This window comes from Equus caballus, chromosome 9 (genome assembly GCF_041296265.1).
Source record: "Equus caballus isolate H_3958 breed thoroughbred chromosome 9, TB-T2T, whole genome shotgun sequence".
NCBI lineage: Eukaryota > Metazoa > Chordata > Mammalia > Perissodactyla > Equidae > Equus > Equus caballus.
In genome coordinates this window covers 4,191,693-4,204,998 of record NC_091692.1, presented here as the reverse complement: position 1 = coordinate 4,204,998, position 13,306 = coordinate 4,191,693, and the positions used below count along the sequence as shown (strand labels likewise).

Here is a 13,306-nt window from a genome sequence, read left to right as displayed (position 1 = left end):
GGGAGAAAGGGGATGAGGGGGTCCTCTTTTCTCCCTCTCTCTCGTCCTCGCCTTCCCTCACTCCCTCCCACCCTCCCTTCCTGTCTCTCTCTAAATGTCTAGTTTTTAATACTGAATGCTCTTTTGGCCAGTGAGTTTATTTTGGGGAGATGTCGATATGCTGTTTTTTCTCCAGTTCTTCTGGCTAGCTCAAGAGTGGTCACGCAGAATGAGATAAAGGGCAGGTAAAGTGATTGCCTCTTTGACACTGCTCTAGCATGGCCAGGGTGGTGTGGGCAAGCACTGAGGTAAGAGTTGGGAATATTCACAATTAGAAAAGCAAGAGAGAGTTGCCTGGTAGCAGGTATCACATGGTTCGTGTGCCTGCATTTCTAACCTGGCTCTGGGACCCACAAATATCATGGGAAAGCTCGCCTTCCTCTGAATGCTCCTATCTTGCTATCCTCCTTGTTGCTCAAGCTAGATGGTTAGAAGTTGTCATTAATTCTTCTCTTTGCCCTTCCCCTTTTTTCTAATACCGAGCAAGTCTTATTGGTTCTCACAAAATGGATCTTGAACCTTTCGACTTTTTTTCCCCATCTCCATTGCCGCCACCCTAGGCCAAGTTACATCATTTCTGGCCTAGATTTGCTGAAATAGTCTCTTAACTAGACTTCATGGTTACACTCTCTAATCCATTCTCTACGTAGGAGTTAGAGGTGATCTTTCAAAAATGTAAATCAGATCATGTCACAGGTTGGCTTAGCCCTCCAGCAGCTTTTCATTACACTTGGAACAAAACCCAGATTCCTTGCGGTGACTTACAAGGCCCAGCCTGGTTTGGCTTCTGTTTATCTCTCCAGCCTTGTCCTGTTCCCTCTTGCTGATTATGTTTCAGACACAATCTTTTCAGTTCCTCAAAGAAACATTCTTTCTGCCCAGACTCTTGGCTGTTCCTCTCCATGGAAATTCTGCCCTTAGCTTTTTGCATGACTAGTTTCTTCTCGTTTTTGGTGCCTCAGATTTTATTGCACCCACACAAAGAGGCCTTCTTTGGTGTCCGCCTTGTACGGCTCTCCCACTCCTGTTTTCCTCTCTCATAGCACCCTGATGATATGTCCTTTGTGGTCTGTAGCACAATCCAGACTGTGTGTGCTTGTTTACTGAGCTGCTATCAGTTTGCTTCTTTGAATGACTACTCCATGAAGACAGAAACCACTCTTTTTCTCTATTGTATCTTTACCACCCAGCCCTGTGCCTGGCATATGTGCTGATGCAATATGCTTTTGGAAGGAGGGTTGACTGAGAAGAAATGAGAAGTATATTTTTTAGTGAGTTTAATAAGAGTAGAGGAACCTGTCACTATAGGTAGCGGCATATCAAAAATATAATTTTGGTACTAAGGTATAGAGGGGTACGCAGGACTATTGTTTTATTTAGATCAAAGAGGTGTTGCATTTCTTCAGGTAATATCTCCATCTTTATATCTTCACAAATTTCCTATGCTTATTCAGATTAGTGCTTAATCTTTTATTTAGCTGTTTGTTGAGTACCCAGACTTATGTTCACACCTTTGTTTGTCTTTAATCTATTTCAATCTATTCTTATTACTCATCAAAAATAAAGCTACTGTTACTCAACCCATAGTCAAAATAAAGAATGTACCTAAGAGGAAACATAAAATTGCCCAACTTGAGTTTTTAAATTTGGGAAAAATTACTGTTCAGAAGTCTGTTAAGAAACTATGATAACCCATGCACGTCTGCAGGGATTACTTTGGAAAATAGATTCCCTTCTGTGTAGTAGGTTAGATATTGTGTCATGAAACTTGACTTAGTTGTGTTGTTTGTACACATTTATGTTATCTGGCTATTTTGGGCCTCAATAAAAATGTATTTTTTAGAAAGCATTGTGATAAAAAACATTTAAAAGCTGCTGTTCTGTGTAGCGTCATTCTAAACACTGGGTATCGTTCTTGCTAGCGCATTCCCACGCGGAGGTTCATGCAGAGGGAATTCAACAGACACAAGCTTTTTCTCCACAATTACAATTTTTTATTTTATTTTTAAATTTTTATATTTTGGTATTTTCATCTGAAAGTCCTTTTGTCATATCAAGTCACACTTTGATGAGATTTTTCCCCAGTCGTCTCTTCCTCCTGATCCTCCTGTTACTGTAAAGGAGTGATGTAAAGTCGATAAGAATTAATTATGGTTACAATAGTTATGGGTCATTAGGCACCATGCATCAAGTCTTAGAAATTAGTTTCATTATTGCAATGGTGATTTAGAAAACAATTTTTCCTCTCTAACTTTTTAAATTATTATTACTATCACATGTGACATTTGTGTGTACGTTTATCAAATATTAATCAAGGAGCTGCCTTGTGCCTGCCACCGCAAGTTAGAGGACATCTTCTAGCCCACAGGCAAGACGTGTCTCAGCAGAGAATATAGACTGCTAAACATCCATACGCAGTGGGATCAGTGCTCTGATAGGCACGATATAGAGCTCTAAGGGAGTGAATTGAAGACATGCTCCCTCACTGTTGAGTATTCAGTGAAAATTTCTTTGTCCTGCAAGTGTTATTTAATCTGAGACATAAAAGATGAGTATAAGTTAGCAAAAAAAGATGTGGTCATGGTAGTTAATGTTCCAGTCATTAGAGAACAGCATAGTACGGGGAAATGAAGGTGGAGGAGAGCCATGAAATGGAAGGGCAAAAGTAAGCCAAGTTGAGTTTAAACTCCATTCTGGGTGTAGAGGCATTTTCAAGTGTATGAGAGAGCACATATGACATTACCAGCATCACAGAATTTTGATAGTGCTTTTAGTCCAAGTACACTTGACTATGGCTGAGTTAGCACTTGACTCTTGAGAGTAAGGCTAACACTGGATGCAAAGGGTATCAACTGACAAAATCTTCCAACTTTTGTGTGCAGTTGCAAACGGTAAGAACATCAGTATTTAGGAGAGGATCTCCAGAACTGTCAAATAGAGGAGGCAGCTGTATTTGCCTCCTGGGGATGGGGAAGGACGCATCGTTTACTATATTAGATGTAAATGACCCATCTAAGCTTCATGTGCATGCACACACGCATGCACACGTGTGCGCGTGCACACACACACACACACACACACACAGTAGACCTTACATTACATGCCATTCCTATGCTATGGATTTCCTCCTTCTCCAGGCTGTCCTCTAAAAGACTCTTAAAACTCAGGTCCCAGATCTGTCTGTAGTTTCATCTCGTGTTATTCATTCATTCATACATATGTTGTCAGTCAATTCAATTATTCAGCCATTTTTGGGGCAAAATTATAAAGCAAGGCATACTTCTAGTTTCTTTGGTAGGCACAATGATCTAAAATGTAGTTCTCTGTCCTTGAAGAGAAAAGAGAATGTGTTCAAAGTCATAACAGAAGTGTACATATATTGCTCTGTGTCTTCATAAGGAAGACAAAAGGATAGTCTCACAAAAGTAGTGGGATTTGAACTGAGTCTGGAAGAATGAGCAAGATTCAACCATGCTGCACAGCAGAGGACCATCAAGTGCTAATGCACGGAGGAGAAATGTGTGTTCAGTGACAAGAACCAAGTTCCCCTTTTATTGATTGGACTAGGAGAGAATTCGGGGACTATTCCATACTATCAACATCCTGTTTGGGTTCTTGAGCCTCACTTAGTCCAGGAGCAGTCCACACTAACCCAACCACTTTTTTTTTTTCAGTCCTATCATAGTTATTTATGTATGTGCTTTTGTCTGTCACTGAATGTTGAGATGCCTCAAGTTGAGGATCTGAGTAACTGGAGAATAAATAGGGACTTCAAAGTCAGGAAAGAGAATGGATCTTTTAGAAGAAGGAGAAGTTATAGTTAAAATGAACCTTGAGGTATTTCCTGTTCAATTTTCTCCTTTTAGAGATGAAGATATAGTTTATGTGACACCTGAAGACGATACTCTTGTAGTGGCAACCCTGGGACTAGAACTCATGGTTCCTGACTTGCAATTGACTTTCTTCCCATGATAAGAAAATACAATTATGTAATATAGGGTCATAAAACTACTTGCAGAATTAAAACCTGAAAACTCAAGTGTGACATAAATAAAATAGACAGTTACTACAACGAGATTCACATATTCCTTTTTTGGGTATGCCACCTCTAATTTGAGAAGTTGGTCGGACATAAATAACAAATAAATGAAATTATTCATACTTGTTGTCTAAACAAAATTTAACTTAATATAGCCCACAGATACAGAGTTTATTGTTAATTTCTGGTAGTGCCAACAGGCTACATGATGATACAGAAAGTGCTTCAAATTCCTAATTTTTAAAAATATATGTGTAATTTGTAAACCTTTTCCCTGGTAGCTGATTTAATTAAATTTGCACTTTGTTCAAGAAGTTAATTAAATATTTTATAACATTTACAAGATAATTTACAAGATAATTTATATATGGAGAGTTATTACCAACCCCAACAACATTATTTAATATTACAGAACAATTTGTGAAAATGACGCAAATCCATTCATTTAATTTGGATGAGAAAATAAAAAAACAATATGCATAAATATAACTTGCATTTCTTTAGATTTAATGTATTAGTGAATTTCATGAATTATCTTATGAATAATGTGAACAAATGCATGTTTTAGTATTTAAAAACTTATTTACTTATAAATTATTTGTATAATAAATTACTCTCTAATTATTCTCCTTAAAAGGGTTTCTTACAAATCCTGAAGAAATGGAGCTTTTTTTTCCCCAACTTTCATACTAGTATAGTAACTGCTGTGGACACTACTTAATACTACTTATTACTGTTTACCGTTATTGTAATAGCTCCCATTATTGAGCACATATTTTATGCCAAACAGTGCACTAGATCCTTTACCTACATGATCTCATTTAATTCTAATAACATTCTTGCAAGTTTGTTATCGTTATCTACATTTTACAGATGAGGAAATGGAATCTTCCCGAGCATAAAGAAGTTTCTCCAGTAACCATTAAACATCAGAGGTGGTACTTGATCCCAAGCCTTTCTGATTCCAAAGCATGTGCTCCTAACTTCTGTGTGAAGCTGCCTTCACTCAGTCCACACAGACTTCTTGCGCCTCGTCTTTCAGATGCTAGGGGTGCCACGTTACATAGGAATAGCTTCAGCCCTTGTAGCCCTCCTCTAAGAAGAGAGGCTGTTTAAGCAGACCGTTTCCAAGGAATCTTACAGATGCTCTGAGAGCATCATTATCAGTAAATGATACCAAATACAAAAATTCGGAAAGAAAAGAGAAGTTCGACTACATAGAACTTTACAGTTTTTCTGCTGTGAAAATAACATGCACAAGTTGAAAAAAAAAGTCTGTGAAAATTATTTTCAACATAACTGAGAGATGAATGGTTAATATGGACAGTAAAATATGCAACAATATTCAGATTTGCTAATAATCTAATAACTGCAGAAAATGAAAATGAGATGTCATTTCAGCCTATCCATTAGAAAATTATTTTTTGTTTTTTAAAGGTTGGCACCTGAGCTAACAACTTGCCAATCTTTTTTTTTTCCTTTTACTCCCCAAATCACCCCAGTAGATAGTTGTATAGTTCTTTTTTGGTTGTGGGTCCTTCTAGTTGTGGCATGTAGGATGCCGCCTCAACATGGCCTGATGAGTGGTGCCATGTGTGCGCCCAGGATCTGAACCGGCGAAACCCTGGGCCACTGGAGTAGAGCGGGCGAACTTAACTGCTTGGCCACAGGGCCAGCCCCAGAAAACTGTTTTTTTAAGTTAAGAATATTCAGTGTTTTTCTGAGCGTGTGAAAATTGGCACTTGAATGTACTGTTTGTGGGGATATAAATTAGTGTACTTCTGAATCATAGGTAAGTAATATGAAAATTGTTTACAAACTGTGTATATTTAGCCATATAATACATATACATCAAGGAATGTACTCTTAAAGAGACAATTGTACAAGTTAATAAAAATAATTTTGAGCAAAGGTGTTCCTATACAGTTATTTTTGTAAGATCAAGACGCTGAAACTACTTTAATGCCTATCAGGAAGGGACTAGTTAAAAACTATATATTATAAAAATACAGCCGTTAAAGGTGGTAAAGTAGATTAATGTTTGTGGACCTGGAAAATCCCTTGACATTCAGCTATCTCTTGGCACTTAGGTTATAGGTAATTTATTTCTTTTCTCAATTTCAGTTTTTATTTATGACATACTTTTATAAACAGAGAAAAATAAAGCCTTCTCTACTTTGTAGGAAAAAACCTGATGGGTTTGGAGGAGACATGCTTCTTACTGTGGCGAGTGTTGGGTGTGAGTGTACCCGTGATACCATTACAGGTGTAAGGTGGCTAGACGAATTCCAAACCCATCAGCCTGGTGGCTCAGAGCACCTAGCTCACTCCAGCTTTTGTCTCTTAGTTTAGGAACTGAGGAGAAGTTAGGACTAGTATTTGAGTGTTGAAATTCTGAGACAGCAGAAAGAACTGACTATGCTTCCGTGTTACCATCATGCCACCTCCATTTTCCAGTCATTCAAACTCAAAACACTGAAGTGTTCTGTGACATTTCCCTTTCTTTGTCTTAGTCACCCTCACTGCTAACCAAGTCCCATTGATTCTTCCACCCATTTTTACTCCACTTAGACCCAAAACATCATAGTTTGGATTCTCCTGTGCTGAGGATGCACGAACTTTCCAACTGCTCTTGTCTCTTCCTGTCTCTTTCTCTTTATTCTAACATCACTGCTAAAGTAATGTTTGAAAATGTCATGATTCAGCTCAAACTCTTTTAGTCACTTCCTATTACTCTACTCGAGAGTGGCTTCCTTTCTTTCTTGTGCTCACTTGTTGACTCTGAAACTTTTAGTCGGGCAGCCATTGTGCCATCAGTGTACATTTGGCTTTCCAGTCTTGTTTGTCTAGAATATCCTGCTGCATTTTCGATTACCTTCCCTTTCTTTCCACTTTTTTTTCCCTAGCAGCTCTTTTGCCTATTTATTTTTCTTGTACCTCTCTATGAAACAAATTACAAACAGAAATATCATAAAGGAAAGCTAGATAACTCCCCTAATTTTCAGTGCATTAGGGATTTTTGGAAAAAATCCACAGTTAAATTGCTCTTACGCTCTCAAGAGTCTACTCACTGCTAATTAGTCCCTTTTGCTCGGCCATTCTTAGCTTTTGCGGGTTGTGCCATTTGTCCATTTGTCTTTTGATTCATGTGAAAAAAAATGGGTTCTTGCTTTTAAGAGCACTGTCAAATATACCTTTCATCTTTTTTTCCTATTCTATGAGATAAAATGGCATGTTTTTGTCTCATATCTCCAACAGAAATACATGATCCTGCAAGGTTTCTTCACCTAGCTGCCTAGACCTGAACACCTGATGACCAGGCTAACACCTGAATCATGTCACATAATTACAAATTCTTTTGGGGTGAGAACATTTAAGGTCTACTCTCTTAGCAACTTTCAAGTGTATAATACAGTATTATTAACTGTAATCACTATGCTGGGCATTAGATCACCAGAACTTCTTGTTATAATTGGAAGTTTGTACACTTTGACCAACATCTCTCCTATTCCCCCACTCTCAACTCCTGGTAACTACCTTTCTAGTTTTTGTCTCTGTGAGTTTGGCTATTTTAGATTCCACACATAAGTGAAATCATACAGTATTTGTTTTTCTCTGCCAGACTTATTTCACTGGGCATAATGCCCTCAGGGTCAATCCATGTTGTCTCAAATGGCAGGATGCTCTTATTTCTCATGGCTGAATAATGTTCCATTGTGTATATATACTATATCTTCTTTATTCATCCATTGATGAGCACTAAGATTGTTTCCAGACCTTCACTATTATGAATAATCCTACAATGGACATGAGAGAGCAGATATTTCTTCGAGATGCTGTTTTCATTTCCTTTAGATATACCCAGAAATTGGATAGCTGGATCATATGGTATTTCTATTTTTAACATTTTGAGGAACCTCCGTACAGTTTTCCATAATGGATGCACCAATAGTACACAAGGGTTCCCTTTTTTCTACATCCTTGCCAACACTTGTTATCTCTTGTTTTTTTGATAATAGCCATTCTCACGTGTATGAGGTGATACCTCCTTGTGGTTTTGCTTTCAGTTTCCTTGATGATTAGTGATGTTGAGCACTTTTTCATATACCTGTTGGCCATCTGTATGTCTTCTTTGAAAAAATGTCTGTTTAGTTCCTCTGCCCTATTTTCAATTGGATTGTTTGTTTTTGCTCTTGAGTTTTATGAGTTCTTTATATATTTTGAATATGAACCCCTTGTCAAATATATGATTTGCAAATATTTTCTCCCGTTCCGTAAGTTGCCTTTTCATTTTGTTGACAGTTTATAGAATTTGGGCTGTCTTAAAATCAATTTTCTAAGAGGACATGTGACCTAATTTCGTTAAAGTACTTCCTGAATTTTAAACATTTTAGAAATAGTAGAAATGTTTTGTTCTAAGTGACCTTTTCCATTTTGTCTATTTTGAACATTTAGGAAATTTTCATTTGTTGTTTGCGTTCTTCAACATTTATTTTCCTTTAGTTATAACATAAATTTTACATTTAGTTAGCTCTAACGCAATTTCAGTTTCATTTTAAGACATTCTTATCAGTGTAAATATATTCAGAAGAGTTTCAAGTACAGGTGAAGATGTCAGGTAAGCAAATTGGTTCAGGGGAACTGAACTGCTTTAGACATAGGTGTCTGTCATCAGTCGCCCCTCTCCTACGGTACGGACTGTGGACTCTGCCCTTTTTACTTCATATACCAGGACTAAGGTTAACAAATAATCCTGCTGCTTCTCACCCCTCCCTGCTCCCTCTCACCACCCTACCTCTGCCCTTTAAAACTGACTCACTGAGCTACTTTTCTCTTCTCTGGGGCAAACAGATATTAATTAGAACATCACAAAATAGTAACTTTGATACTTATAGTTTTGGTGTTTGTGCTTACAGTGTTAACCTTTCATCGACTTAGTAAATGACTGTTTCTCCTAGAGTGTTCTGTTTTCCCAAGCATGCTTAGAATATATTTCAGGATTAGTTATTTACTGAAGTTCTCTCCAAATTCTGGAAGAGCTTCTTAGTTACATAGTCCATGCATATATCTATGGATTTATTTCATGTAAGGGATATCATTTTCTCCTTTTGATAGTGTTTTCATAATCTTATTTCATGTACCTTCTAAGGGTTTGGCTAAACAGAGTTCTCATGACATAGCTGGTTTATGGATATACCTCACATTGACAGTTATGACTCCTGAATGGTAGTCATAGACAACTTCAATTTTCAATTTTGGACTGTCCTCCTAAATTTGTACTCAACTATTTGTGTTACAATTTGAAGACCACTTAAAATTGTGATGCTAAGAAGATAACCTTGGAATATTTTGCAAGATTTTGATACATTAAGCATGTAAATCATAGAATGAGAACTCCAAAAATGCCATTAACTTTCTAGACTCTATTTAACTGCAGAGGTGTCTCCTGGTGCTGGCAGCGTGGATGATTACTGGGTACCATTCCATCTCCATAAATAAGTGAGTGGCAGGACCACGGAAAGTCTTTTAGTAAGGGCTAGGAATGCTGGGGATGAAAGAAAAAAAATGTGGGAGAAAAGTAAAAAACTTATGTGAAATATATAAAGTGTGAGAAAGTATGTTTTTGAAAATTCTTTTTATAGTTTATCATATATTGATCACTTGCTACACATCTGCTTTGGCTTGAGGTCACAAAAATGAGTAAGACATTGTCCTTGTCCTAGAGGGGCTTACAGCCCCTCTGGATAACAGACAGGCTTAACAATAAGTAGTATTTACTGTTTTCAGTTTTCAAAAAATTGGTATTATGGAAATTGATAAAGGAGTGAGTACTTCTGCTTGGGGGGTTAGAAACATTGCATTGGAGATTATTGTGTAGTTCTAAATCTGTTTATTTGTATGATTATGAATAAAAAGACTGATGCTTTGAAATTAAACATTTGATTTAGAAATAATTGTACAAGAATGATGTAAAATGTGAGAAGTTACATTTTGGATATCAGAAATTACTTTCACAAATACAGGCTCCATTAAATTCATTTAGGAAGGCTAAAAAATTTAATCAAAACAGTTTGATCTTCTGACTTGTTTACCATTATTTGGTTCCCTGTGGGTATGCCAGGAAGAGAGCCTAAAATGAAGATGAAACTTTTTACAGATAACATGTTCCCTCAATAGTGCATTTACTCATCTTCTTTGCCTGTGGTCAGTGTGTAGATTTAGTTCTGTGGTGCCTATGTGGGAGAAGGTCTTTGAAACACTTTTACCTGCTTTCGTGTTACACTGTAGCTGATTAATAGTTGTACGTCAGGTTGCAAGTTGTGACTCAGGGAGGCAACTTCAGTTCTGAATTTTAGTCTGTCCTCCTAAGTTTGTATTAAACTAATTTTTGTTGCCGTAATTTGAAGATAACTTGAAGTTGGGATGCCCAGAAGACAACCCAAGACAGCCCAGCAAGATTTCGATATAAAAGAGATATAAATCATAGAAGGAGAACTCTGGAAATGGAATCTCCAGCGTCAACAGCTTACCTCATCAGGGATGCTGATATGTCAACACAGCAACTGATAATGCATAGTACTTTTAGTAAGTACTATATTACCAGTTCAAATTGAATAAAGCTAGATTGATATGAAGTGCTAAGTATTTCCTGATGAATATCTTAGATATCACCAACATGATTTCAGTTAATGAAAGCTGTTCTATGGCTGTGTTTCACTGTTTGTTATGGCATTGTATAGTTTTATTGTACCACGTGCATCCAATATAATCGACCTGAGTAATATATTTTGCAATGTAGATATACAATGTATATCTGGCATGTTTGGGAGGATGTGAACTTAATGCTTCTTTTAGTCACATGTTTATGAACAAGTTTTTGCTTTTGCATCTATCTGATCATGTAAAGTTACTCAGGATAAAAAAAGAAATAATGCAAACAAATGACTTACAGTAATCAAAGTTTATGCTAAGCATATGCAAGGAATTGAATGAGAATGAGCTGGTCTTTTTCCATCAACTGAACAGTACAGAGAGTTCTGACTCTTAGCCTTTGCACAATGACCCACCACCTAGGGAGGGCTCTCTGGGGTTGTTTGTTGCCATTCAAGGGTGAGTGTTTGGGTAGAATAGGAGTCTGCTCGCTGTGGATACCTTTTATGTTGCATAGTGATTCTGGCCTAATTCAAGTGATCAGGTTGCCATTTTCTCTCTCTGTGTGCAAGGCACCAGAGTTTGTGCTGAAAGGAAGAGAGACATAGCAGAACTTTCCACAGAAGATTGCTCTGTGTATGTCAGACACGGATGTTGTGCGCACTCTGCCTTCTGATCATTCGCTATACTTTTCTAAACTATATCTTCCTACAGTACCTCCGGTGATAACATTTCACTGTGTCAACAAACTCAGAGAGACATAAAATCGCAAAAGAAAAAGCTGGAAACAAAAAGAAAATGGTTCCAAGCTTCAAAGACGGGTAGAAGGTAAAATAATGGGAGGTGACGTGTACCTTAATAAAAGTTCATCAAACTGAAGGAAATGCTATGGCATTGTGTAATTTATTTAATTAGTTCCTAATTAATAGGTAAGCCTGTTTGGTTTTTAGATTGTAAACCATCTAGGTTCCTGCAAGATAATGATGCCTGTCTAAATTTGATCTCTCTAAACATCCTGCAAAAAAAAATCAACAAGGAAAGCAAGTGAAACTGCTCTACCCGTGCTTGCAGAGTAACTAGGAGACAATGCCGCAGACGTCAGTATATGTCTAAATGGGAGAGACATGGTATGATACCCACAGGGCCAGTTCTAAAGCTCCTGCTGGACTGGAGCATCAGGTGGAACTGAGCAGTAAACAGGAAGTGGGATCTGGGACCTACTGATGGCCAAACACAGATACAATCACTCCCAGGAATCAGGGAGAAGTGTTGAGAGTCGGTCAGGCACCTGGAGGATGACAGCACTGGCTGCTGAAGAATCGTCAGGAAGAATCCTAAAGGGATACAGCAGCAGAGGTGGCAGTCCTGGGAAGGCATTGCCTGGGGGGGAGAAGATAAGAGGAGGAATTACTTAGAGGCTGAGAGCTGAAGGAAAGGAAAGAAGCAGTTGGTTGAAATTAAGGGTATTAAAGAGAGGAAAAAGTATCCTGAAATCATACTGTCAACCTAAATAAAGAGGTAAACTGAGGCAAGCTCAGAAAATAATGATTTTATTCAAGAATAGCAGAGGAATTGTAATTTGGGGCAAGCAAACTGTGGTGAATCATAGGCAAGTCCAGGGAGACAAAGGGAAGGTCAACTTTTTTTAGGTTTTAAGAGGACATTGGGGAGGTTTATTTTGAGTAAAAGTTTGTTGGAGGAGAGAGTTTGAGGTGGTGTTTTCTTATTGGCTGTGAGTGGTGGTTAGTATGGTGTTGCTGGGGCAGGGAGCGATCGTCCTTCCTTTTCTTAAAAACAGGAGATGAAATTCCCATGTGAATAATGTCCTCCCTTATGCCAGATGAAAAGTAATATTCTTTTCTTTTTTTTTGCTGAGGAAGATTGTCCCTGAGCTAACATCTGTGCCAATCTGCCTTTCTTTTGTATGTGGGTTGCCACCACAGCATGGCCGCCAATGAGCAGTGCAGGTCCTTGCCCAGGATTTGAACCCGTGAACCTGGGCCTCCAATGTGGAGCATGCTGAATTAACCACTAGGCCATGGAGTTGCACCAAAAAGTAACCTTCTTATCGTCACAGATAAGTAGTTGATATGAGAGAATTTTATAGAAAGAAATCTATACAAACGGACCTAATTCTTATCTTCCTTCTTCCTGCTGGTTATACAGCTGCAATGAGTGGTCCGTGTGGGAGAGCTGCCCCTTCAGGCCTTCCTGACTCCATTTTAAATGAAGTAATCCCTTGTTTATTTTCATAATATGATTCATCCCTTTCTGTTCAATAGTTAATTAAAAAAATACATTTTATTATACCAAAGAAGAAGGTGCTGTTAAGAATAACAAAAAAGTTCAAACCCTTCACTCCTATATGGAACCATTTTCTTGTTGATGCACAAAATCTCAAGATAATTTAAAATGAATAGAAAACATCTAGAGTATCCACACTACATCACTGTAAGAAGAAAAGCAAAAGTAAGAATATTTTTTATCTGATGATTACACTTCCCAAATACCACCCAAAAGCAGAAGAAAATGTAACGTTAAATAAATATTATTAAATAAGCATTTGCATATGTGAAA

The 13,306-nt window shown here is 37.7% G+C and overlaps 1 protein-coding gene across 31 annotated transcripts in view; it reads left to right on the top strand.

Annotated features, from left to right (window-relative positions):
• Nucleotides 1-13,306, top strand: part of RALYL (RALY RNA binding protein like) — a 674,426-nt gene that overhangs the window by 30,468 nt on the left and 630,652 nt on the right. The gene's annotated exons all lie outside the window — the stretch shown is intronic.